The following is a 24,995-nucleotide window of genomic DNA, read 5'->3' as shown; positions in this document are numbered from 1 at the left end:
CGCAGGCAACGTCCCCATGGTGTATTCACCTGGTGGTCTGGAGGCCCATACAACTGTCCAGACAGGGGTAGGACCCCATCCACCAGGTGCTCTAACTCCTCCGAAGTGAAGGTAGGGTCCCTTTCCCCTGTCGCATGGGCCATGGCAATTCCAGACACAGGTCACAGCAGCACACGCAGAGGAGGTGTTTCCTGTAGAAAGTCAGGAATCAAGTGAGGTTATAGTAAGAAAATGACAGTCACGTCCGGGGCGTGTACACCGTCACCGCCGGTGGTGATCCTCATTAGATACTGTACTCCATAGAGCCCCATGTTAGCCAATGAGGAATTGCACAGCGGTACAGACAGCCTTCCACCATGACGCCGAACACCGGCAGAGTGAGATCATTTCCACCTGTCCCTACATACAGGACAGGCGGTTGCCATGTTATAGTGTTGGTACACAATTTTAGAATAAAAACTGCGTCATTGGTGTCAATTGTACATACATAGCCGTTTACATTGTCCATTTACATGCATGCTCTATGTACACTGAAGTGGTGGATCCATTTTTCTTGTTGTCACTCCCTTCTCACTCTTCTGTCCCTTAGGTACCTACCACTGCGGAGGAATAGAAGGAGGAGGCAAGCTCCCATGTACAGACCCCTTACACTGGAGGACAGGCACATAATACTCACCTAGAGACTGGACAGGGCCACAATCACAGAGCTGTGTGCTCAATTGAAGCCTGATCTGATATCTCCTATCCGTCATCCCACTGGGATTCCCCCTCTTGTGTAGGTCCTATCAGTGCTCCATTTCCTGGCAACAGGCTGTTTCCAAGTGACAGTGGGCTTTGCTGCAGGACTGTCACAGCCAATGTTCTCAATAGTGCTGGCAAGGGTTTTGGCTGCATTGCTCAAACACATGTGCAGCTACATCGCTTTCCCCCAAGTAGAAGATTTGGCCACTGTGAAGGCTGGATTCTATGCAATGGGACATATTCCAAATGTTATTGGGGCCATTGACGGAACACCTTTAGGACTTGTCCACTTTCCCCGGGACAATGAACAGGTATTCAGGAAGAGGAAGACTTTCCACTCACTCAATGTCCAGTTGGTGTGCCTTGCTGACCAGTACATCTCCCACATCACTGCCAAGTATCCTGGGTCGGTGCATGATGCCTTTGTCCTGAGGAATAGGAAGGTCCCAAAACTGATAGCACAACTACAGAGGCACAGAGTGTGGCTTATAGGTGAGCCTGAGTCCCCACCCAATGTATGTCAGTGTATGCCTTCCGGAGTCATCACCCATGCCATTGTGCAAGGCTAATGTTTGTCCCTCACTTCTTGCAAGTGACTCTGGCTTCCCAAACCTGTCCTGGCTCCTGACCCTTGTAAGGAATCCGGATGAGGATGTGGACAACAGGACATCAGTTAAACGGCAGTACTTCCAATGACACACAGGTAAGACAGTAGAACTGACCATTCCTATAATAAATTATTTTTCTGTGTGGCTGTAGCATGATGGCAGTCACTTCCTTAGCATCCCAACTGACTGTCACCTATGCCTTCCCATTTTGCAGATGTTGGTGTGGTTACAACTGTGTACTGATGTGATGACTACAAACTGCTGCAGGTCATTTGTTGGATAGAATCACAAAGTTCTGGACAATTGCACAGGATGATACAGTTCAACAGAGTGCATATTTCTGTCAGATAAAGCACTACTACTCCAGTAGTGTTCAAGGGTGTTTATTGAAGTGAAAAATATGAAGGAATAGCGCAGTGGAATGGGGTGATGGTACAGGAAAGTCCAGGGTAGTTGTTCAGTCTGTTTGTAGCTCAGGTCCAGTGTCCAAGGGGCCATAGTGGGCAAATTTGTGTTGTTTTGTATTTGGGTGTCCATTATGACTGCGCCGGTGTGTACTGCCGTTGAGGTGCTTCCTGGGTCATAATGTGGAGGGCATTGTTTTGTTGGCGTAATGATATGGGTGTTCGTACCGACAGTTTAACACTAACCTTTGGTCTGGCGTATTTGTGTTTGTGGCAGTATTGTGCTGGTTTGGTGTTTGTGTGTCATAATATGGTGGACAGATGTTCGCGACTGCGATGATATATTGGCGGCCGTCACCACAGCGGTAAGCGGGACTTACCGCCAATATCATAACAAGGGCCAAAGTTTGGATTCAGAACTTCAGGTGTTGTTTTAATCTTCTGTATTGCCACAACAGAGATTTTGGTATGCCCTTTGCTTGTATGATTTAATCTGATTTGAAGCTATAACTCACCTTTTGTGATTCTGTACTTATATTGTATGTTTTTGAGACTCATTTACATAAGTCTGGCTTTGAATTTGTAATAAATCTTTTCAACTTTAATTCCGCCTCCGAGATTCATTGTGTGGACAAATGGTTTACACTGTAAATTGATGGAAGTTGTATTAATGTGTCTCGCCTTACTAGTCGGAACTTCTAAAAAGATTAATCAGGCCTAGAAAATTTGTGATTGTCCTAGAAGCATTATCAAAGCAACACCTATAAACAAAAAATAAAAACATTAATGTCTAGAATGGCTGGTTGGAAATTTCAAACAACCTAACGAAAGCTGTTGTCCTAGTTACAGCATAGCCACATAGAGGGAAACACATTAATGAAAAGTTATATGTTTAAGCCGACTCCAACAAATGTCACAATGAACTGGGATAAGTGCATCCACACATATGACGCTGAAAACCCGCATTACAAACTAGGCCTTAGGACCAAGCTCATTAACAGACACCAGTAATTCCACTAACTACATTTTTGTAGTTTTGGTAGTGTTTTATTTACTAAATTCCGCTCTATTTTTTAACTAGGTGTGGGATTCTTTTTGTGTGGTGTTTTTACTGTTTTACTGTTTGAAGAGTTGCACAGATACTTTACACATTGCCTCTAGGTAAAGCCTCACTGCTCCGAGCCAAGCTGCCAGGGGGTTGAGTACAGGCTGCTTTGGGTTTGCTTGTGTCTTATCCCGACAAGGATTGTGGTTGCTGCTTGGTCAGGGCTCAAACCCAGTCAACCAGTAACCTAGTTTCTCATTGTTCTGATCTCACCTAGAAGGAAGGAGCAAGTGAAAGGGAGTCTGACATTTGTCATAATGAGTAACACTATTTCAATTGTGGCCACATGTTTTCTCCTCATGGTGTCATGAGTGCTGCAATTTGACTTAAAAAAGAATCCATGTGTAGTTTTGCTCACACTTTACAAGCACTAGTACAAAAGTCATTATCTGTGTGGTTGATCTTGGGAGGATTGATCTATCTGCCCATGAACAACACCATCCCAGGTGGTAGACACAGTAATTTGAGAATAAATACGTGACCACCTGATTTGAGATGAAGCTAGCCAAAAAAACCATTTTGAAAGTCCTGAAAAAGGTACTTCAGCATGTAATTTAACTATTTTTAAAAGCATTGCACTGGAGTACATTGACATTGCATGGTTTTTGATGACCACAACCTATGAAAGGGGTGCTGGTTCGACTTTAATAGTTTTAACAAATGGAGCAAGATAAAGGCAAAATTTGCATCTTCTTGTTTTATGTTGTGACACATTAAAATGTTGTGAAAATATTTTCTTTCATGTTTTGTTATTGATTGACCAGATTTGTCAGATTTTCATCTGTTGAACATATGAAAAAATTGTAACAATCAGTAAGTCAAACGTTTTGTATTGATTCCACTATCTATTTCATTAAATATTTACCTTTCACAAATGTTTCTGTTGAATATTGGTGTCAAACAAATCCTCTTCCCTCTATTCTTGATCAGAAATCAGTATTAAATGGTGTACTAATTTACTTTGTTTTTTCTTTTTACAGAAGTAATACTTTTATGCTGCATGATCATCCCCTGAGCTTCTTTACATCATGGCACTGCAGACTGTAAACTTCGATCTCTTTTAAAAGTATCTTCTATGACAAACCTGTTAGGATCAGCACTGTTGACGAAAGAAAGTACGAAATTGAAGGTCAGTGATACAACAACTTAAATATGTTATTTGCCCTAGCTAGGTGTTTTCACATAGGTAGGACAAGGCCAATATCTGGACTTATGTAGAATATTGAACACTGTTGATCTCACAGACTTTCTGAATGGTATGAGGACTTTATTTCTTCTACAGAAAAAAACTACCTACGTAGCTTTTTAACTTGCTATTTCCAATACTCAACTCGTTGATTACTTGTCACAGGATATGTTAAATTTTCCAGGAACTGAAAGTAACCATTATGGAATAATCACATCATTTTGTACATATTTATGTTTTTACGGAAATTATAAAATATTGAAGAACAGATATTCAAAATGCTCTCTAAGGCCTTAGCTCCAGGTAGCATTCCAATTACATTGAATATTCATACAGTGGGCATTTGTTCAACCTTTTACCCATGATTGGATGGTTTTGTTGGCCATCCAATTGGTGTGTTTCCTGTCTCTTTTTATGTTTGTCCTGCCCATGTGCATTTCCATTGCATAATGTTCTGACTGGATAATATATCCTTTCACTGCTGATGTGAGACCTAGCTTTGCGTTTCATGGGAGCGTCTATTTCATTTCCCTCTGTCTCCCCACTCCCCTCTGACTGTCTCTTCCCCCTTCCTTCTCTCCCCAAATGTACTTTTTTCCTCCAGCTCTGTTTTCACTCTTTTGTTGCCCATTGGTCTGTTGGCCGAAGGTCATCTTGTACTGGTTTTGCCACCATTCCAAGATGGACAACCGCGTGTGCACACACATGCACATCAGCCATCTCTAAATAGCTTTATTTTAACAAACAACATTCAAAGATGGCCAGCATGGATGGGCATGCCTCTGCAAAAGGCATTTTTTTCATGCCTTTTGCAATATTTAACACAATGCTGCTCCAAGATAGCTGCCATGGATGAATGTGCACTCACGGCAGCTATCTAGAATAGCAATAGACCTTGGTCAAGACAGCAGGTTTCACAGCTGAGACCTATTGCCTTTTCTAGTGTGTTATTTTTTTTTTTAAGACATTACTCTACAATCACAAAGTTTCTGACTAATTTTATAAATATAATTTAAGACAATTACTTTAATAATTTATTGTTGAAAACTGAAAAAAACAAATTATTATTCATATTTAAAAATGAGGTCCACTTTATATCTTAGAGTTGCACTTGGCCCAGGTTGCAGACCCATAGTAAGGCCAGCCCCAGAACAGCAATGGTAAAAGTCCTCAACTTCCATGGTTGCTGCCTAGTAGTTCCTGCCTGCCCATTGCCTCCTGAATGGAGTCCGGCAACTGTCTACTTGGATCGAGAGTGATGATGGATAGTGGGTAGTGTAGATATAAATTTGGTGTTGTCAATGTGTGATTTGGAATAATAAAATGAACATAATATACAGATACTATGTGCCTGAAATACTATGGGGACTGTTGGACTTTTTAGTTTATGCAGGGTCATCCCCAATCTTTTTGCCTCCTGCCTCCTATTATTTCTGACCTGTTGCTGTTGGTTTTTTAACTCTTAGCACTTTACCACTGGTAACCAGTGCTAAAGTGCATATGCTTTCTGTGTAAATTGTATTGTTTGGTTTATCCATGATTGGCATATTTGATTTATTAGTAAGTGTCTAGTAAAGTGCACTAGAGGTGACAGGGCCTGTAAATCAAATGCTACTAGTGGGCCTGCAGCACTGGTTGTGCCACCCACATGAGTAGCTCTGTAATCACGTCTCAGACCTGCCACTGTTTTAACTGTAAATTCGACTTGGCAAGTGTACCCACTTGCCAGGCCTAAACCTTCCCTTTTCTTACATGTAAGGCACCCCTAAGGTGGGCCCTAGGTAGCCCCAAGGGCAGGATGCAGTGTATGATTAAGGTGGGACATATAGTCATGTGTTTTATATGTCCTGACATTGATATATTGCTAAATTCGTTTTTCACTGTTGCAAGGCCTGACCCTCTCATAGGTTAACATGGGGGCTACCTTTAAATCTGATTAAAGTGTACATTCCTTTTGGGAGTGGATGGACATGTGGAGTTTGGTGTCTCTGAGCTCACAATTTAGAAATACATCTTTTAGTGAAGTTAATTTTAAGATTGTGTGTTTGAAAATGCCACTTTTAGAAAGTGAGCATTTTCTTGTTTATACCATTTCTGTGACTCTGCCTGTTTGTGGATTCCCTGTCTGGGTCAGTTTGACAGTTGGGCTGGTTGCACCTCACACTAGACAGTGACACAAAAGGAGCTGGGGTGTAGTCCACATTTCCTGATGAGCCATCTGTGCTAGGACGGAGGGAAGGAGTGGTCACTTACATCTGAAAGGGCTGTGCCTGTCCTCACACAATGCAGTCTCCGACCCCCTGGTGAGTGTCTGGGCCTGGCCTGGGCAAGGCAGGATTACACATTAAAAACAGACTTTACTTTGAAGTAGGCCTACTTCAAAGGAGAAAATGGGTATAAGAAGGTCACCCAAAACCACAGACTTTAGATCACTTCTGGACATCAAGAGGAACCTCTGCCTGGAGAACTGCTGAAGAGCTGAGGATAAGTGCTGCCATGCCTGTGACTGTGATTTGTGGAGCTATCCTTCTGCCAGAGTAATAGGGCAAAGACTGGACTTTGTGTGCCTTCCATCTTGTGAAGAAATCTCAAAGAGCTTGATTTAGAGCTTGCCTCCTGTTGTTTGAAGTCTCTGGACAGCAAAGACTTCTCTCTGCCAGCACCTGGAGTCTCTGAAGAGCTCCTGCTCTGACAAGTGGTGCCCTATCCAGTCCCTGGGCCCTTGAAAGGAAAGCTGGTGCAAATCCAATGAAATCGACTTTGGACGACTTCTGACTGACGCTACTGCTGAATACGGTGACGCCGCCTGCAACCGACTCCGTGATCTTCGCTGGAACGCGACGACCTTTGCAGGCCCGAAGCTGCTGCAGCCCCGCTGAAGTCCACGACTCCGTGGAAGTCACCGCACCACGTCGTGACCTACGCTGCTCGAAGTGCGCGGATTCTACGTTTCGCACACACGCCGCGATCCCCGACTTTGCGCATCGACTTGTTTTCACTCTTCACCAAAGGTACTGTACTTGGGGGTCTACGCGACTCCGTGTCCAGCGCTGCTGGTGTCGGCTTGTTGGGAACAACTCCTTCACGACGCATGTTAACACCTCATCGAAGCATTTTGTGTTTCTAAGGGCTATTTTTTTAGTTTAATCTTTAAAAATTCATAACTTGACTTGTGTATGTCGGATTTTTGTTGTTTTGGTCTTGTTTTGTTTAGATAAATATTTCCTATTTTTCTAAACTGTGTTGTGTCATTTTGCAGTGTTTTCATTAAGTTACTGTGTGTGTTGGTACAAATACTTTACACCTAGCACTCTGAAGTTAAGCCTACTGCTCTGCCAAGCTACCAAGGGGGTAAACAGGCGTTAGCTGAGGGTGATTCTCTTTTACCCTGAATAGAGTGAGGGTCCTTGCTTGAACAGGGGGTAACCTGACTGTCAACCAAAGACCCCATTTCTAACAGGGACAAATACATGTTTTTGTATTTTATATAGAATGTATCCACTGGTGGTAGAACTTCACTACAAAATATTAAGTACTTGTTCTTCATTTCCCACTATTGGGTCAGTCAGTTTCATACAATGACAGGTCAGTGCTTCATCTAGGAAGAGTAGTTTCCACGCTTTTCAAATTCAGTAAATGATATAAGGCTTGGTCAAAACAGTAAAGTAATGTTAATTTTGAACTAGCAATGTAGTTGGAGCTCCAAACTTTGTAATGGCAGAAAGCAGCTACCCACAGGTCCAAACACAGAGATATGGGTTTAGCTTTCAGCTCTTCCAGTAAGAGCAAATGTTTAAGAACATCGGTGTTACTAGGCAAGCTAGAAAATGGATAGAGAGTGATAGGCTAGATAGAGATAGGGTGGTGGAAGCAGACTGGAGGGCACTGCAGGGGGAGAGGCACTAATAGAGTTTTGTGATGTGTGGAAATTATTTTTAGTGTACACATTTGCCTCTACTTTCTAAACCCCATAAATGCAGATAATGTACCCACTTTTAAGTCAGGGGGACGCTGGTCTGGACAGTCTTGACATGAGAATGGGTTACCTAATCCTGAGAGTACCAGACAATAAGAAAATTGTTCACATGGGAACATTTAAACAGATGGACTATTAAGCCGGAAGCCTGGCCAACTACAAGTTCATGCAGTTTTCATCACCAAAACCTAAAATATATTTTAGTGGTTAGGTGAATCTAATGACACGATTTATGGATTTATTATACATGACTACCATTATTCAATAAATGGGTTGGTAGACAGCCGAAATAAAAATGATGTTGCTCTCGGAGTTAAAGCTAATTAAACATCCTACAGAAAGCAAAGGGAAAGAATAAATAAATAAACAGTTAAATAACTCAATCATATTTTTAAACCCAGGGATTTTCTGTATTGCTTGGGTCCAGTAGATAGAGCATGAGGTGCAACATGCCCTGAAGAGATCAACATTAATATACATGTAGCTAGCCATGGATTTACTAATGATGCCAGTACATTGCAAGTAAGGCTGTGCGCTTTCTTGTCTGGGAAGACTAGGCTGACCCTGAAGCAGTAGTCCCAGTTCCTGCCAACCCCAGTCATGGCTGTAGGCTGCCTTTGCAAAAATAGATGCTTCAATAGTTACGCAATAGAGCCAAAATGTGCTTTTGCATTACAAAAGTTAGCTTGCATTAGTACCCAGTATGAATATGGTTAGGATAACATGACCTAGCCTGCAATGTCAACTTAAAATATGTGCTAAACTTGCCTTGATATTTCTTAAATACTACATCATATTCCTTTGCTTGCACCCACAGTAAAGAATTAACACAATATCTTCTTATGATATTCTTCAGCTTTGTAATGTGTGTGGGCCACTTAGGTCACTGAAAAACCTAAAATTATGCATGTGGATTTTTTCAAACCAACTTCTCAATTTGGTTTAGTTATGTAAGAATAGTTGTGCTCATTAAAGCACGTAATTAAATTGTGTACATTCTGCATGTCTGTAAAGATTTCATTAATGCAAGCCTTCTTCTGTGAAAATCAGCAAGATTCAGATTAATTGCTTCGGATTTGAGAAATAAACAATCCATGCCGAAGCATGATGGACCTAGTTCCTCATGTTTTGTAGCCCCATGCTTAATTCTCATCATAAGTCTGAGTTAAACAATGAGAGGTGATGTTACCGGCTCTTAATACTCAGGTGTTGTCTCCTTGGAAATACATATGAGATAAAGTACACCCTGCCATATATTATACGTATACTGCAAGTCACCAAGGAATTCCTTGACCATGTAGAGGGACGAGGCTAAAGATTAAGGTGGTCATTACAACCCTGGCGGACTGTGTTAAAGTGGCGGTAAGACCGCCAACAGGCCGGCGGTAAAAAATGTGCAATTACGACCGTGGCGGAAACCGCCAACAAAGACACCCACTTTAACACTCCGACCGCCACGGCGGTACAAACAAACAGCGCAGCGGTCACCGCCAACAGACAGGCGGAAGACAATGTACCGCCCACATTATTATGACAGGCCAATCCGCCACCTTTTCCGGGGCGGATTCACAGCAGATAAAAACATGGCAGAAACAGGAATTTAGAAGGGAAAACGCTCACCTCTACACACTCCACGAGGAACGAGGACACCATGGAACCGGAACTCCAAATCCTACCTGCGATAGTCTTCCTGCTCCTCTACCAGGAGCACGAACGCCGGCGGCGAAGATCACGGTGAGTACTGCACCTACGACACAGGGGAGGGGGGAGGGAAAAAACAGGGACACACACATGCAACACGCAACAACCCCACCCCCACCCTCACCCACCACAACACACACACACTAATACATCATGATACAATATAGTTACACCCCCAAGCCCCCGGAAGAATGCAAAGACCAAAGAAAAGGAGTGTAACCATCGGAATATATTAAAAACAAGTAGGAAGAAATATATATATATATATATACACAAAGTACAAAATAAATACCAGGCATAGTAGTCCAGGTACTGCACAAAGAAAGTCTGTGGAACAATGGGACAACACGGTATGGGCGAGGCCCACACAAGATCCCCGACCATGACGGAGAGAACACTGCATGGGCATCAGATACCAATAAAACAGGCACCTCAGGGGGAGGGAAAGGGGGGACACCTCAGCTGCTTGAGTGCACGACGCCAAATCCACGAGGGGGCCACATGCCCACTGTTCAATCCTGGGGAGTGCAAAGCCACAGTCTCACAAGTCTATACAGTGGGTGGTCTGCCCACTGTTCAATCCTGGTGAGTGCAAAGCCACAGTCTCACAAGTCTATACAGTGGGTGGTTTGCCCACTGTTCAATCTTGGGAAGTGCAAAGCCACAGTCTCACAAGTCTATACAGTGGTTGGTCTGCCCACTGTTCAATCCTGGGGAGTGCAAAGCCACAGTCTCACAAGTCTATACAGTGGGTGGTCTGCCCACTGTTCAATCCTGGGGAGTGCAAAGCCACAGTCTCACAAGTCTATACAGTGGGTGGTTTGACCACTGTTCAATCCTGGTGAGTGCAAAGCCACAGTCTCACAAGTGGATGACAGTCTCCACTGGTTCTGGAGGGGGCATGGTGCCCAGAGTGCTTCATCCTGTTAAGGACAGAGGTAGTGGATGACAGTCTCCACTGGTTCTGGAGGGGGCATGGTGCCCAGAGTGCTTCATACTGTTAAGGACAGAGGTAGTGGATGGATCTCTCCACTGGTTCTGGAGGGTGACTGGTGCCCAGAGTGCTTCATCCTGTTAAGGACAGAGGTAGTGGATGGATATCTCCACTGGTTCTGGAGGGGGACTGGTGCCCAGAGTGCTTCATTCTGTTAAGGATAGAGGTAGTGGATGGATCTCTCCACTGGTTCTGGAGGGGGACTGGTGCCCAGAGTGCTTCATCCTGTTAAGGACAGAGGTAGTGGATGGATCTCTCCACTGGTTCTGGAGGGGGCATGGTGCCCAGAGTGCGTCATCCTGTTAAAGACAGAGGTAGTGGATGACAGTCTCCACTGGTTCTGGAGGGAACTGGTGCCCAGAGTGCATCATTCACCCCGTGATGGACCCAGTTGCGTCAGTGCCCCTGCCGCTCATGGGCTAGCGGTGCTTCAGATGGCGGTGCCCTGTTCAGCGGTGCTTCAGATGGCGGTCTACATTGCAGGGTCTCAGCTGCTGGCGGTCCTTCATGGCCCAACGGGCTTTTTGCTGGCGGTCCTTCATGGCCCAGCTGGGCTGGTGCTGGCGGTGGCCTCCTGGGCAGCTGGGCTGGGTCTGGCGGTGGCCTCCTGGGTAGCTGGGCTGGGGCTGGCGGTGGCCTCCTGGGCAGCTGGGATGGGGCTGGCGGTGGCCTCCTGGGCAGTGGGGATGATGGCGGTCTTCTCCGCTGTGCTGCTCTTTCCAGACTTGCCAGGTTTCTTGTGGCCCTTCCCCACCTTGGAAGGTGTCACAGCTGACTCCACACTCCCAACGGGACCCCTGGGAGTGGCTTTGGTGGCTGCAGTCTTCCCCCTCTCCCGCCGGGCACTGGCCAACTTCTGATGCTTCACAGGTGGGGGACTGTCTGTGCTGTGGCTCCGTGCCACACTGGCTGCCCTGGTGGCCGGTGCACTCCACATTCCGGTGACTATAGGCACCACTGGTCCCGGAGATGTTGTGGCTGAGGTGCTACTTCGGGACCTATGAGATGGACGGGGTGGGGGAGGTCTGGGAAAGAGGTCAAGGGTGGACAGGAAAAGTTTTTGGACACACTGGGACGGGTAGCTGGAGGGGGTTTGGGAGTGGAGGAAGAGGTGGTGGCTGTAGGAGGTGTACGTTTGGTTACTTTGGGTGAAGGTGCATGCGCTGGAGGCTGTCGTGAGGTGGATGGCTGTTGGGTGGGTGTGTGCCTGCGTTTGTGTATATTGGGAGGGGGCGTCACAGACACACTGGGAGAGGACACAGGGGACGTGTGAATGGTAGTGGGGGTGGTGACTGCACGTGAGTGGGGTGTGGTGGTGGGTGTGCTGGAGAGGGACATAGTGGCTGTAGAGGTAGTGCATGCAGGTGTGAGTGTAGACGAGAATGGGAGGGAGGAGGGAGACGAGGAGGAGGGGGACACAGTGGAGGCAGTGGATGTTGGTGTGTCTGCATGTGTGTGTGATGCTTGCGTTAGTGCCTGTGGGATGTGTGGTGCTTCTGTTTGCTAGAGCCACCCTTGTGTGTTGACGTGTGTGCATGTTGGTCTGTAGGTGTGCTTGGGATAGGCAGAGGTACAGGTGATTGGGTCGGGTGGAGGAAGTTGGAGGGGGAGGCTAGAGACGGGGACAATGGCTGCCATCAGTGCTGAGGCCAGAGTCTGAAAAGCTCGGTGAAGGGCTACCTGACCAGAATGAATGCCCTCCAGGAATGCATTTGTTTGTTGCAACTGCCTCTCTACACCCTGGATGGCATTCAAAATGGTAGACTGCCCAACAGTGAGGGACCTGAGGAGGTCAATGGCCTCCTCACTGAGGGCAGCAGGGTTGACTGGGGCAGGGCCTGAGGTGCCTGGGGCGAAGGTGATGCCCACCCTCCTGGGTGAGCGGGCAAGGGGCAAAGTCTGAGGGGCTGCTGGGAGGGTGGTGCTGGTAGGGGGGGTGGCGGCTGTATCTGTAGATGCGGGGGCACAGATGTTGCCGCCACCACAAGGGAGCTCCCATCAGAGGACAAGTCCGTGTCGCTGGTCTCAGCTCCTGTTCCCGCCGTGGAGCTCCCCTCGCCCTCCATCCCACTGGTGAATTCTGACTCCGTAGTGTTGCCCTTCAGGGCCATGTGGGATGCAGCTCCCTCGTGCTCCGGTGCCACTGCTCCTCCACCTGATGATGCTAATGCACACAAGAACAGCGAGACCACAAAAAGGGGGGGAAGACAGAAGAAAGACATGTTGAGTGCATGCATTACCGCTACCGTTGGCGGACACGACAGACACAGAAGCCCCCTGCACTACGCCCCGCTCTTGGGCTCCACTGTTCAATTCCTGGGAAATGGCCTACAAGGCTATGGATGACATCTGCACACATAGATGACACAGGGGCATGAATAGCTGTACTTGGCACTCTACAGAGGTGGGGTGGGGTGCCACATGGCCTGCCTTACGGAGGGGCCTTGCCTACGGAACTTGCCCTGGCCTAGGGAAACCCACAGCCCACCTCCCCCACCCAGACACCTCGTAATGCGCGCAAAGTCAGCAGAATGAGAGTGTACTCACCCCCTTGTGTCTGCTGTGATGCCCTCAAGCGCCCATCCAACTCCGGGTAGGCCACTGCCAGGATCCTGAACATCAGGGGTGTCATGGTGCGACGGGCACCCCTCCCACGTTGGGAGGCCATCCCCAGCTGAGCCTCCGCCATCTTCTTGCTCCAGCGGCGAATGTCCTCCCATTTTTTCCGGCAGTGGGTGCTCCGTCTGTGGTAGACCCCCAGGGTCCGGACGTCCTTGGTGATGGCACGCCAAATATCTTTCTTCTGGTGGGTGCTGACCTACATGAAATGTACAGGGGAAAAAGAGAAGTTATTACCAACTGCACCGTCAAAGTGATTGGCCCCCATCCCTACCCTTGCCATGTGGCACATGCATTCACCTTCTTTCATGCACGCAGCACTCTGCCCCCTTCCTTCTTACATCCAGCCCTCTCCACACAGGCATAGCCCATACAACATGCTCCCTGTGTACTTACCTGTTTGTCTGGAGGACCGTAGAGTAGCTTGTACTGGGGGAGGACCCCATCAACGAGTTTCTCCAACTCCTCCGATGTGAAGGCAGGGGCCCTTTCCCCAGACACTCGAGCCATTGTCTCTTCCAGACCAAGGTCACAGCAGCACTTGCAGTGTAGGTCCTCTCCTGTTGAAGATCAGGTATCGAGTGATTGAAGTGATAGAAAATGGCGGTCATGTCCGCGGCGGTGCATACCGTCACCGCCGGCGTACATCATCATTGGCTCCTGGGACCCATTGGGTCCAATGTTAACCAATGCAGCATTGCGCTGCAGTCTTCGACCGCCTACCACGACGGTGTACAACGCCAGCCCAGTTACCTCACATCCCATTTTCCCACTTTACAGGTCAGGCAGCCGCCATTTCAGGGGCCCACATGGCTTCATTTTCAACTGCGTCACACATACATAGTCCTAGACTCAACACACATACAGGCCACCTTTTGTATATGAATGGTGTTCCGTGTAAACTGTGGGTACGTACCTCTGAGTTGTTTGACTCTGTGCTCGCTGTTGTCATTCATAGGCACTGTCCGCTGGGACACGTGAGGAGATGGCGGCATCCTCCGGTGTACAGACCGCTGGTGGACCAGTCGACAATGGAGGAGCGACATTTGATTATCATATACAGGCTTGACCATGCCACAATCCAGGAACTGTGTACAAAGTTGGAGCCAGACCTGCTGTCAGAAATCCACCATCCCACAGGAATCCCCCCTCAAGTGCAGGTGCTGTCAGTGCTCCATTTCCTTGCAAGTGGCTCATTTCAAACAACAGTGGCCATGGCATCAGGGATGTCCCAGCCTATGTTTTCCAACGTATTGTTCAGAGTGTTGTCTGCCCTTCTGAAACACATGCAGAGCTACATCGTTTTCCCTCAGGTGGAGGATTTGCCTACAGTGAAAGGTGATTTCTATGCCCTGGGACATATCCCCAACATCATAGGTGCCATTGATGGGACACATGTGGCTTTGGTCCCCCCCCCCACAGGAGTGAACAGGTGTTCAGAAACCGGAAGAGTTATCATTCCATGAATGTACAGATGGTATGTTTGGCCGACTAGTACATCTCCCATGTGAATGCCATGTTCCCTGGCTCAGTGCATGACGCCTACATCCTGCAGAATAGCAGCATCCCTTATGTGATGAGTCAACTCCAGAGGCATCGTGTGTGGCTATTAGGTGAGCACCTGGAAGCAAGTCAGTGGGAATGGTTGTCTGGGTCTGGGGATATCCCTACAGGTTAGTGTGTGTCTAACAGTTGTCCCTCACCATTTGCAGGTGACTCTGGTTTCCCCAACCTGTCATGACCCAGTGAGGAATCCCAGGACAAGGGCAGAGGAACGCTGCAATGAGGCCCATGGGTGAACTAGGAGGGTGATCGAGCGGACCTTCGGGCTCCTAAAGGCCAGGTTCAGGTGCCTCCATATGACAGGTGGATCCCTATTCTACTCACCAAAGAAGGTGTGCCAGAGCATTGTGGCCTGCTGTATGCTTCATAACTTGGCTTTGCGACAACAGGTGCCTTTTCTGCAGGAGGATTGTCCAGATGGCGGTGTTGTGGCAGCTGTGGAGCCTGTGGACAGTGAAGACGAGGAAGCAGAGGAAGAAGGCATGCACAACAGGGACTCAGTGATCCTGCAATATTTCAAGTGAGACACAGGTAAGAATACAAACCTGCCTACTACATGTACTTTAACACTACTACCTCTCTACTGTCTGTCATTTTCACCCAGTGTATGGTCACTGAGTTGTCACTTTCCCTTACGATTTCACAGATGTGGGTCCCACTGTGTGACATCTGCTTAGATTCCTCATGGACTAGAGCTGTGTGACATAGGTATGTTGACATTACTATTTAAAAATGTATTTTGTCACTGTAATTGCTAATACACTATTTCGAAATCACAGACAGACTCCAGATTGTTTTGTGCTTTAAGTGTGTTTATTTAAGTGCTCAATATTGGAGGGGGTAGTGAAATGGTGAGGGGTGATGGCGGAGGAATGTCCATGGCAGAGTCCAGTCTATTAGTCTCACAGGTGCATTGCCCATATGGGCATAGGAAGTGGAGCTGGGGCAATTAAAAGTATGGACAGGGTGACAAAGTGGGACAGTAGGATGACAATCAGGGTGGTCTCATTTCTTGGCAGGGGTCTTGGCATCGTTCTCTGTCTTTGTCCTGTATCTCAGGGACCGTTTGCGGGGTGCTTCTCCCTCTGCAGGGGGTAGGTGCTGGTGTGGTGGTCCTGTGGTGGGGCGTCCTGCCCACTAGCGCCGGCGAGGTGGTGGGCAGTTCATCGTCCATGCTAGTGTCAGGGGCCCCTTGAAGTGCCACAGTGTCCCTCCTGGTGTTCACAAGTAACTTCAGCACCCCTACGATGGTGCCCAGGGTGGAGCTGATGGTTCTGAGCTCCTCCCTGAAGCCCATATACTGTTCCTCCTGCAGGCGCTGGGTCTCCTGAAACTTGGCCAGTACCATTGCCATCGTCTCCTGGGAGTGGTGGTAGGCTCCCATGATGGAGGAGAGGGCCTCGTGGAGAGTGGGTTCCCTTGGCCTGTCCGCCCTCTGTCGCACAGCAGACCTCCCAGTTCCCCTGTGTTCCTGGGCCTCCGTCCCCCGGACCCTGTTGTTGTTGGGGTGGTGGGTTATCCTGGGTTTCCTGTAGTGGTGGACACACAGCTGATTGACGTGTCCTGGGGACGGAGGTATGGGCCCACTGGGTGGGTGCTATGCTGGTGTTTCCAGAGGGGGGAAGGTCTGTAGTGGCCTGTGACTGTGTGATAGGAACCAACTGTCCCGAGGTCCCCCATGGGCCGGGCTGGTCATCTAGATCCAGTTGGACAGAGGTGCTGTCATCACTGTGGGCCTCTTCTGTTGGTGGTGTGGACATGTGTTGACCCTCCTGTCCGGTGATGTTGGGTAGAGGTCCTGCAGGGGCATAAAAGGATGGTTTTTACATCTGTGTGTGTCATGGTGTGCAATGGGTGGGTGACCGTGTATCCCAGTGCTTGCATTCCTGTGTGGGAGCTTGTGTGATGGTGGTTTAGGGGGGTGTATGGGTATGTGCAGTGGGCATGCTTTAGTGATGGGTGTCCATGCTTTGTTGTTGCATGCAGGGCTTGGTGTTGGGATGGGTGGTTTGTGATGTTGGGACATATGTGAGGGGCTGGGGTGCTGGGGGTGAGGGTGGGTTATGTGATAGCATGCAGGTAGGGTGGGGGAAGTAATAATTGAGATTTGACTTACCAGAGTCCATTCCTCCACATACTCCTGCGAGGCCCTCAGGATGCAGAATCGCCAAGACCTGCTCCTCCCATGTTGTTAGTTGTGGGGGAGGAGGTGGGGGTCCGCCGCCAGTCCTCTGAACCACCAAGTGGTGCCTTGAGACCACGGAACGCACCTTCCCCCGTAGGTCGTTCCACCACTTCCTGATGTCCTCCTGATTTCTTGGGTGCTGTCCCACTGCGTTCACCCTGTCCACTATTCTTCGCCATAGCTCCATCTTCCTTGCAATGGAGGTGTTCTGCACCTGTGCTCCGAATAGCTGTGGCTCTACCCGGACGATTTCCTCCACCATGACCCTGAGCTCCTCCTCCGAGAACCTGGGGTGTCTTTGCCTTGCCATGGGGTGATGTAGGTGATGTGTGGGGTGGAGTGTGTGGTGATAAGTGTAGTGATATGTAGTGGTGTGTTGTGTGAGGTGCGTGGAAGTTGTGTGGGTGATGGTGTTGGGTGCCTGTGGATACTAGTTTGTTGATGGTGGTGTCTCTCTCTGGCCTTCTCTCGATGATTCTGGTCGTAGGGGTTTGTGGGTGATGTGGGTGTGTGTTTTATATTGTAATGGGTGTGTGGGAGTGGTGTGTGTATGTGTATTAGGTGTGTGCATTTGGAATTGTCCAATGTGGTAGTGTTTTGTAAGAGTGTGTGTATTTTGAGCACGGCGGTGTGTACCGTCAATGGAATACCGCTGTTGAATAACCGCTGCGTGGATTCGTGTGTCGTGATAGTGTGGGCGTATTTCTGTTGGCGTGACAGTGGAGGTTTTGTTTTCGCCAGTTTATCACTGAGCTTTGGTGTGGCGGACTTGTGTGGGTGTCTGAATTTTGGCGGATTCCGAAATGTGGGTCAAAATAGCTGTGGCGGTTTTCCACGGCTGCGGCGATGTGTTGGCGGTCTTCTGCATGGCGGTAAGCGGCTTTTACCGCCAATGTTGTAATGACCACCAAAGTTCCTTTATTAGGTTATGGAACTCTGAAGCGACTTGCAAAATCCTTATTATGTATGCCAGGGGGTACTTTATTCTTATAGTACATGGGTGCACCATCAACTTTCCCACAAATACTTCATATCTTTGGTGTGTAACTCTTTCATATGAAAGAAAGAGCATGCTTGCTAACACAAAGAATTAACATTGAATATCTAGTTCAAAATTTAACACATCAAAAATGATGTTAGATATTTGTTGTAACAAGATATTAGAAGCAGTTGAAATCAAGTTAGCAGTTTAAAGAAAGGCACAGTAGAAACATAAAGGGATATTCTAACTTGTCTACAATTACCCAAGAAGTGCAAAAGATAAACATGTTGCCATAAATATCTACTTTCTGATTATCACTGTACTGCTAAAAAAACAAAGCTGAAGAAAGAAAAGCAAAGGTTTTTTTTCATTTTCTAAACCACTGCTTTAATTATGCTCTGTGACCTCACTTGCCTTTCTCCTCCACGGCTGGTCCTAGCAGTAGGCATTATGACATCAGAACTCAATTAGAGTAAGTTATTACAGTTGACATATTTTGATGTCATTTCTTTATAATTGGCAACCAGGTGTGTCAGAAGTCGCAGAATATAAAGAAATTAGAGGCAGGTTTTTATACAGTGATTGCAGAGTCCCATGTATGATAAGATATTAATGGTCAACAGAAAATAATCACTTTTCTTAAAATGCCCCAGTGGCCACTTTCATCTAATAGGATATGTGTAATGAGAGTCTAAGGGGCAGTAGAGGGATACTAGTTCATGTTCCTGGATATTAGTTCATGTTCGTGGATACTAGTTCATGAAACCTGGCATCCTCTCTAAATTGAAGGAGTGTCAGAGACATGGATGTTCGGCTAGTTATTGAAATAGACAATGACAGCCACTAGGTTTTGGGATTTCTCTGTACAATATCCAGTCCTGGGACACTATTTTGAATATGCAATAGTATGTGTATCTTGTCTTGGGTGAAAAATGCCCAGGAAACCAAGCAATACACCTTAGAAAAAAGACAACGTCAGTGCTATTGCCCGTGGACATGATTCCCAAAGGTGTTTCTGTGGGTAGGTGTGGCTTACTCTTGCAATAAATCAAGTCTAACTGACGAATTCCTGGAGAAAGCAAGGGGTATTTCTTGATTACTTCTAGAAGAGTATGTCACAGCAAAAAGTTGTGAATCAGACCCCCCTCGTCTGGAGGGAACTAAACATGAAAAAATGCATCAAAATCCTGAATAAAATGATTCCTTGCTTAAAGAAAACAGCTTGTAAGCCCGGGCACGTAACATTTGCTCTTTATACAGCTGTTAATGGCCTGTCAAACTAAGGGACTCATTATGACTTTGGTGGTCCTTTCATAGGACCGCTGAAGCCGTGGCAGGCAAAAGACCGCCAGTAATGGATGTCTTTTGCACGCCATATTAAGAGTTTTCCGCTGGGCCAGCAGAAAACTCACCACAGCATTGACGCCGGCTCGGCAGCAATGTTGTGGAGCGTCGGTGTGACAGCACCTGTCGCGCATTCCACTGCCCGTAATTCGGGCAGTGAAAAGTGCTATGGGGCTGTCCATGGGGGGCCCTGCACTGCCCATGCCATGTGCATGTGCAGTGCAGGGACCCCCATGGGGCCCTCAACGGTACCTTTCAGCCAGCCTTTGCATGTCGGTGAGACCACTATGCAAAGGCTGGCAGAAAGGGGACTTGTAATCCCCAGGGCAATGCTGCTTGCCGACATCGTCAGGCTGTCAACAGGTGGCAACCTGGCAGTGCCAGCGGTCGGACCATGACCCATCTGCAACGGTCATAATAGGGGGGGTCGGACCGCCCTGTCTGCGGTAGTCTGACCGCCATCGCGAGTATGGCTGTCTTGAGACCGCTATACTCCTAATGAGGGCCTAAATCTTTATTAGAGGGCTGTAATGGTAACTCCATTTTGGACACCTTGCTTGATTATAATCCACATATAGGCATTATTTCTACTGACACAATGAATCCCTGATATCTCCTAATCAACCAAGCTCCTGATATTCAGTAGTACGCCAGGAACATTACAAGAGCAGATTGCACCAAAATTTTTGTGGATTGGGCCTAATGTAGCTTCTGATCCCTTTCATATATATCCATATGAATGTAATTTTGGACCCCGTGCGAGTTTAATTTCGAATTTTAGGTGGCCAGAATGTCTATAGGATCATCAAATTAGTCTAATACAAATATGCATGTTTTTGCAAAGGAATTCCTTTTTTAATGTATTCTCCATACGTTGGGACCTTCCAATACTGAGGCATAAGGAATATGTATATACGTAATTGTGAGAATGTGAATTTGACCAAGACTACAACATCTATAATGCATTAGGCTGTCACATTAAAGCTAACAACAAGACATATGTTTCGGGTCAGTGAATTGATTTGCAAGTAGTCACTGATTTGTGTTGTGTTGTTTTTTAACTGACCGATCTGTTCTTCAGGGTCCACAACCGAAGATCCAAAACCATCCCATATAAATATTTAGATTTAGAAACGCAAAGACAAAAACCGTTCCTGTAGAATTAGGCTGTTTTGTCAGACAACTTAAGTAAACAAGCAGCACCTAGCAAATTTTGACAATCCAACCTTCCCTCTCTATGGCCCCACAGACTTCGTTCCCTTCAACGTGAATTGCTCTGTTCCCTCTTTCTAAAATTTAGGTCATACCAAATGACTCTAATGGCAAATATGACATCCATTTACGCCAGCCCCCAAAGCAGTGTACACAAAAGAATACTAGACACATAGTAGAAATATATTTACTGCAAAACCCATCTCAAAATCCTTTTTCGTAAAATACCAAAAATCAAAGGTATTAAAAAGTCTAACTAAATCCACTCCGCCCCCACCCTCGTGTTCGACCTGCTTTGGAATCATCCAGCCCTCAGGTGTGTAGCTCTGCTGCTAGTCAGGTGCGAAGTGATCGTCTAATCTCTGCAGGTTCTGAAGTCCACCAGGGAAGTGTTTGATCCGGTTTTGGTGTGTAAGTTTATTCGATTTAAGATGTTTAAACCAAATATTCCGTGGAATGTTGGTATGATTACATAAACGTATTAGCTGACCAAACGCAGCATAACTATTCCCACGTATACGCCACAGGTTAATTAGTGCAACAGAATAACACGGCGCTAACATTCTGCACAGGAACATAACGTATCAGTAAGTGAGCAGGTGCAATCCACTGGAGCGCATGGCTTTAGAGGACCGCAGACATGACTGTATTTTAACTACCTTCACGACAGAGGAGGGAGGAGACGTATTTTCTGTGCACCGTGGTTTATGGCGCCCTAGTTTCACTACTGGGCAGGAAACAAGAATGCAAATATATCGCAAAATTACCATCTTTTTCAAAGCTGTGAGTGCTTATGTCTGATATAAAAATGCTCCTTTCTTCCTTACGCTGGGATTTGTGTTTATAAAACTGCATCGCTACACCTCACAGTCTTTTGGTTAATTTACCCCTGGATTCCTCGCACTGCAAAAACACGTATAAACACGAAAGAAAATACAAAAGAGAGGCCAATGCAATCAGATAACCAACCTCAACACACCACAAAAAAGTTATATGTGCGCCTCATTGTAAGTCAGACCAAAGCACTTCCAGCCGTACACTGAAGGGATCATTCGTCATTAAAAAATAACATGCTATTTTTAATGTATGGATTCGACTTCGGCTGCTGACGATGAAACATAAAATTAGGATTCTGCATTATTTTTCCTAAAATTAATGTGTGTGTGTGTGTATATGTATATAGATGGGTGTGTGTGTTATTAGATAACATTAATTCTATAATGTGGTTTCTTTTAAGTGACGAAAACTATACAGAAGTGTGCGAGGAAGAGGCTCTAAAAATCTAACTGCGCATCGTGATCTGATTCGTACCCTTGACAGAGTCCCATTGGGTCCAAAAACGGGTCCAGGCTCCTAAAAAAAATGTGGCCCACATTTGCGGATGCCATCCTTTCAAGAAGCATTACTTAGTTGGTATCGGGTGGTTTGTATATGAAGAAACGTTTAGCAAACTTCGTGGGGCCAATAACTGTGGCCTAGACTGTTGTTCTGAAATGTGAATACACACTTTTAGCATCAACGACTTCGACAAGGTAACCCTAACTCCTGGTATCGGAAAAGTGCTAAAGTTTATCATGTAAATCGAAAAGCTATTAGCAAAACGCATGGGAAGCTTTCTCCTCTATCTTGCCTCCACAAACTCAAGAGGGCAGGCAACTCCTTGTCTCCAATACATCCTTTGCAGATTGGCTCGGTTGCTTGACATGTCCTCAGGCAAGACAATCGAGGCCGCCACTTGGTGCACACAGCCTCTTATCTGCTCTGCTCCCTATCATCTGCCCCAAAAGGGAGTATGTATGTCCAGCTCAAAGGGATTCCACATTCACAACACACCAGCCCGGAATTGTTTAGGGCCCAACACAGGCTGCCACCATTCTGGAGCTCAGCAGAATGCAGTCCAGAAGTATTACACACTGCACCTGCACTCCCAGGAGCCTTCCACAGTGCTTGAGGAGAACTGTCACAGCCTCACCACAACTCACACTGTGCCATTCAGGCTGACTGTCTACAGCAGTGGTTCCCAACCTTTTGACTTCTGTGGACCCCTACTTTATCAATACTGCAACCCGGGGACCCCCACTGAATCATTACTTTAAGCTGGGGACCTAGACTGTTAACATTAATTAATTTTCTAAGCAGTTGCTGCCCCCCTGAGGAGGCTTCGCGGACCACAGGTTGGGAACCACTGGTCTACAGATCATTGCACCTGGCGTATGCGGCTGTGGGAGTTTCTCAGCTGCTCCATCTGTTGCTGGCCTCTTATTTCCTTCTGATTAATTAATGCTCCTCTGTTGCCTGTTGTCCTATATTCATACCAAGCTCAATTGCCCTTCAAAAGAAGTCCAAAACCAGCACACATCCTACCTTAAAAAGGCCCCAAAAATCACTAAAAGGATCCAAAGTGGCAAGGTGTAAATATTATTTTATGCCCACAAGTTAGGAAAACCATTTACATATTTTAAAAATCGTACTCCTTAATCTTTATAATCTTAGTGAGCAACATGCATCCAGCTAAAATACCCAAACTATAAGACGAAAATGTTTTGCCACAGACTAAGTCTCCCAAAACAGCAATTTGCAGCCATTGATTTCTGCATTTTTTTCTGAAACAGCAGTATACCAACATCAATGTATATATATATATATATATATATATATATATACACACATATATAGCAAATGTATGTTGTTTGTTTGATTCACATAATTACTTCTTGACATAGTTTTGTACTTTTTCACATGCACACATTTTGAAATGCTTGGCACACTTTCCTACAGCTCTATTCTAATGACAGCCACCTTGCCATTACCTGGAGTCCCCTTTTTAGGTTTTACCTGCACAGTGCTGGCGCTGTGCTTGTGAAATGTATTGTTAATATAAATATATATGTATATATCTTAAAAGGGGCTTACATCCAGCCCCATGCTTTTCATTGGTTCCTGTGCTTGCCCCTTCATTTTTCTCCGTTTATATCGACTGTAGCACATTTCAGGCATTTACCAGTGCTTATTCCTCATGTGTTTGCTCTTATCAGTGTACCGAAGCCCAAGTATTGTTTACATCCGCTTTTGAGGAACTTTTAAAAAAATGTTTTGGCTGCACAGCGCTTGTGTGGCTGCAGACATTTCGGGAACGAATCTGTGTATTGTCAGAAAAGGTCTGTTTGAAACCCAGACATAAAACAGCAATTGAAAAGTGTCCAGTGCCTAAACATTATCACATTGATTGAGACCTTCAACAAAACGGATTTGTAAGATCCGTTAGGGTCAGAAAAACATCTGTTGGGCTTTCATCATCACGTGCGCTGAGCTCCTTTTTCTGTCGCTCTTCGTTCTTAGGCATATTACATTACTTGCGACGAAATGGAGCAACAACAGTTTTCCTACCTTTTTTTAGGTCAGCCAGTCACTATTCTTTCACCTCCTGCGACAGTGTTCCTAGGCGTCTATCACCACGATGTGGCTAAACGGCTGCTGCATACTGGGTACAGTTTTTGTTCCAATGGGGGGGCCCGCGGAGAGAGAGACTCGCTCTAGTCTCTCCGCGGGTCTTTTCGGGACGACAGGAAGTGGCGCGGGTGCGCCAGGATTGGCGGACAGGTAAGTGGGGGTGGGCGTTAGGGATGGGTTAAAAGGGGGTAGAGGGGTGGGGTCGGCCTCTTTCCAGGCCGACCATTACAGGGAGGAAGTTTTGGAAGGGAGGATTTCGCGGCGGGGCCCAGGCCAGGTTAGTAAGGCGTATCGGGGAGGGCACCCGGGCTCTTTCACCTTCCCCTTGGGGGGCCTCGGTGGGAGACGGGAGTGTGTGCACGCCAGGGGTTTTTCCCTGGCCGTGCAAGGGAAGGCACGGAGGCGGCGTGCAAGGTTTTTGCGGTCGGCGCGGGCCGCAGCCGCGCCCCAGTGCGCGCCCTCTGAGGACGCGGGGGCGCTCCCTGCTCAGGCAGGGAGACAAATAATTTTGTAGATACAGGCGTGAAGGCCTGTTTTCAAGTGACCGCGGACATCAACGCGGTGCACGAGAGGACGCGCTCCAGGCCACGAGACGGCCTCGGGCAACGCCGGGGTTTTTAAGGCCCCCCCCCGGCCAGATTAGGTATAATTACCGGCTTTTAGACGCCGGGGGCCCACAACGACACGCGCGCGCGTCAGAAACGCGGCGCAAAGTTCCTAAATAGGGCCAGGCCACTAGGGCCCTCATAGAACACAGCGCCTGGGCGGGCCCTTTAAAAAAAAAAAAAAAAAAAAAATAATAATAATAAAAATATATATGTATATGTATATATATATATATATATATGTATATTTTCTGGGAGCCTGAGGCGCGGCAGCCCACAGCAGATGTATATAGGTAACGGACACACGGGCCACACCACAG

The 24,995-nt window shown here is 46.9% G+C and overlaps 1 protein-coding gene across 2 annotated transcripts in view; it reads left to right on the top strand.

Moving 5' to 3' along the window:
• HTR2C (5-hydroxytryptamine receptor 2C) overlaps positions 1 to 24,995 on the top strand; it is a 3,940,131-nt gene that overhangs the window by 1,048,001 nt on the left and 2,867,135 nt on the right. For both annotated transcript variants that reach the window (XM_069206051.1, XM_069206060.1), the window contains exon 3: positions 3,839 to 3,987. The gene's annotated coding sequence lies outside the window, so the exon portion shown is untranslated. The remainder of the gene's footprint in view (positions 1 to 3,838; positions 3,988 to 24,995) is intronic.

This window comes from Pleurodeles waltl, chromosome 2_1 (assembly GCF_031143425.1).
Source record: "Pleurodeles waltl isolate 20211129_DDA chromosome 2_1, aPleWal1.hap1.20221129, whole genome shotgun sequence".
Classification (NCBI taxonomy): Eukaryota; Metazoa; Chordata; class Amphibia; order Caudata; family Salamandridae; genus Pleurodeles; species Pleurodeles waltl.
This window is presented reverse-complemented; position numbering and strand designations above follow the sequence as displayed.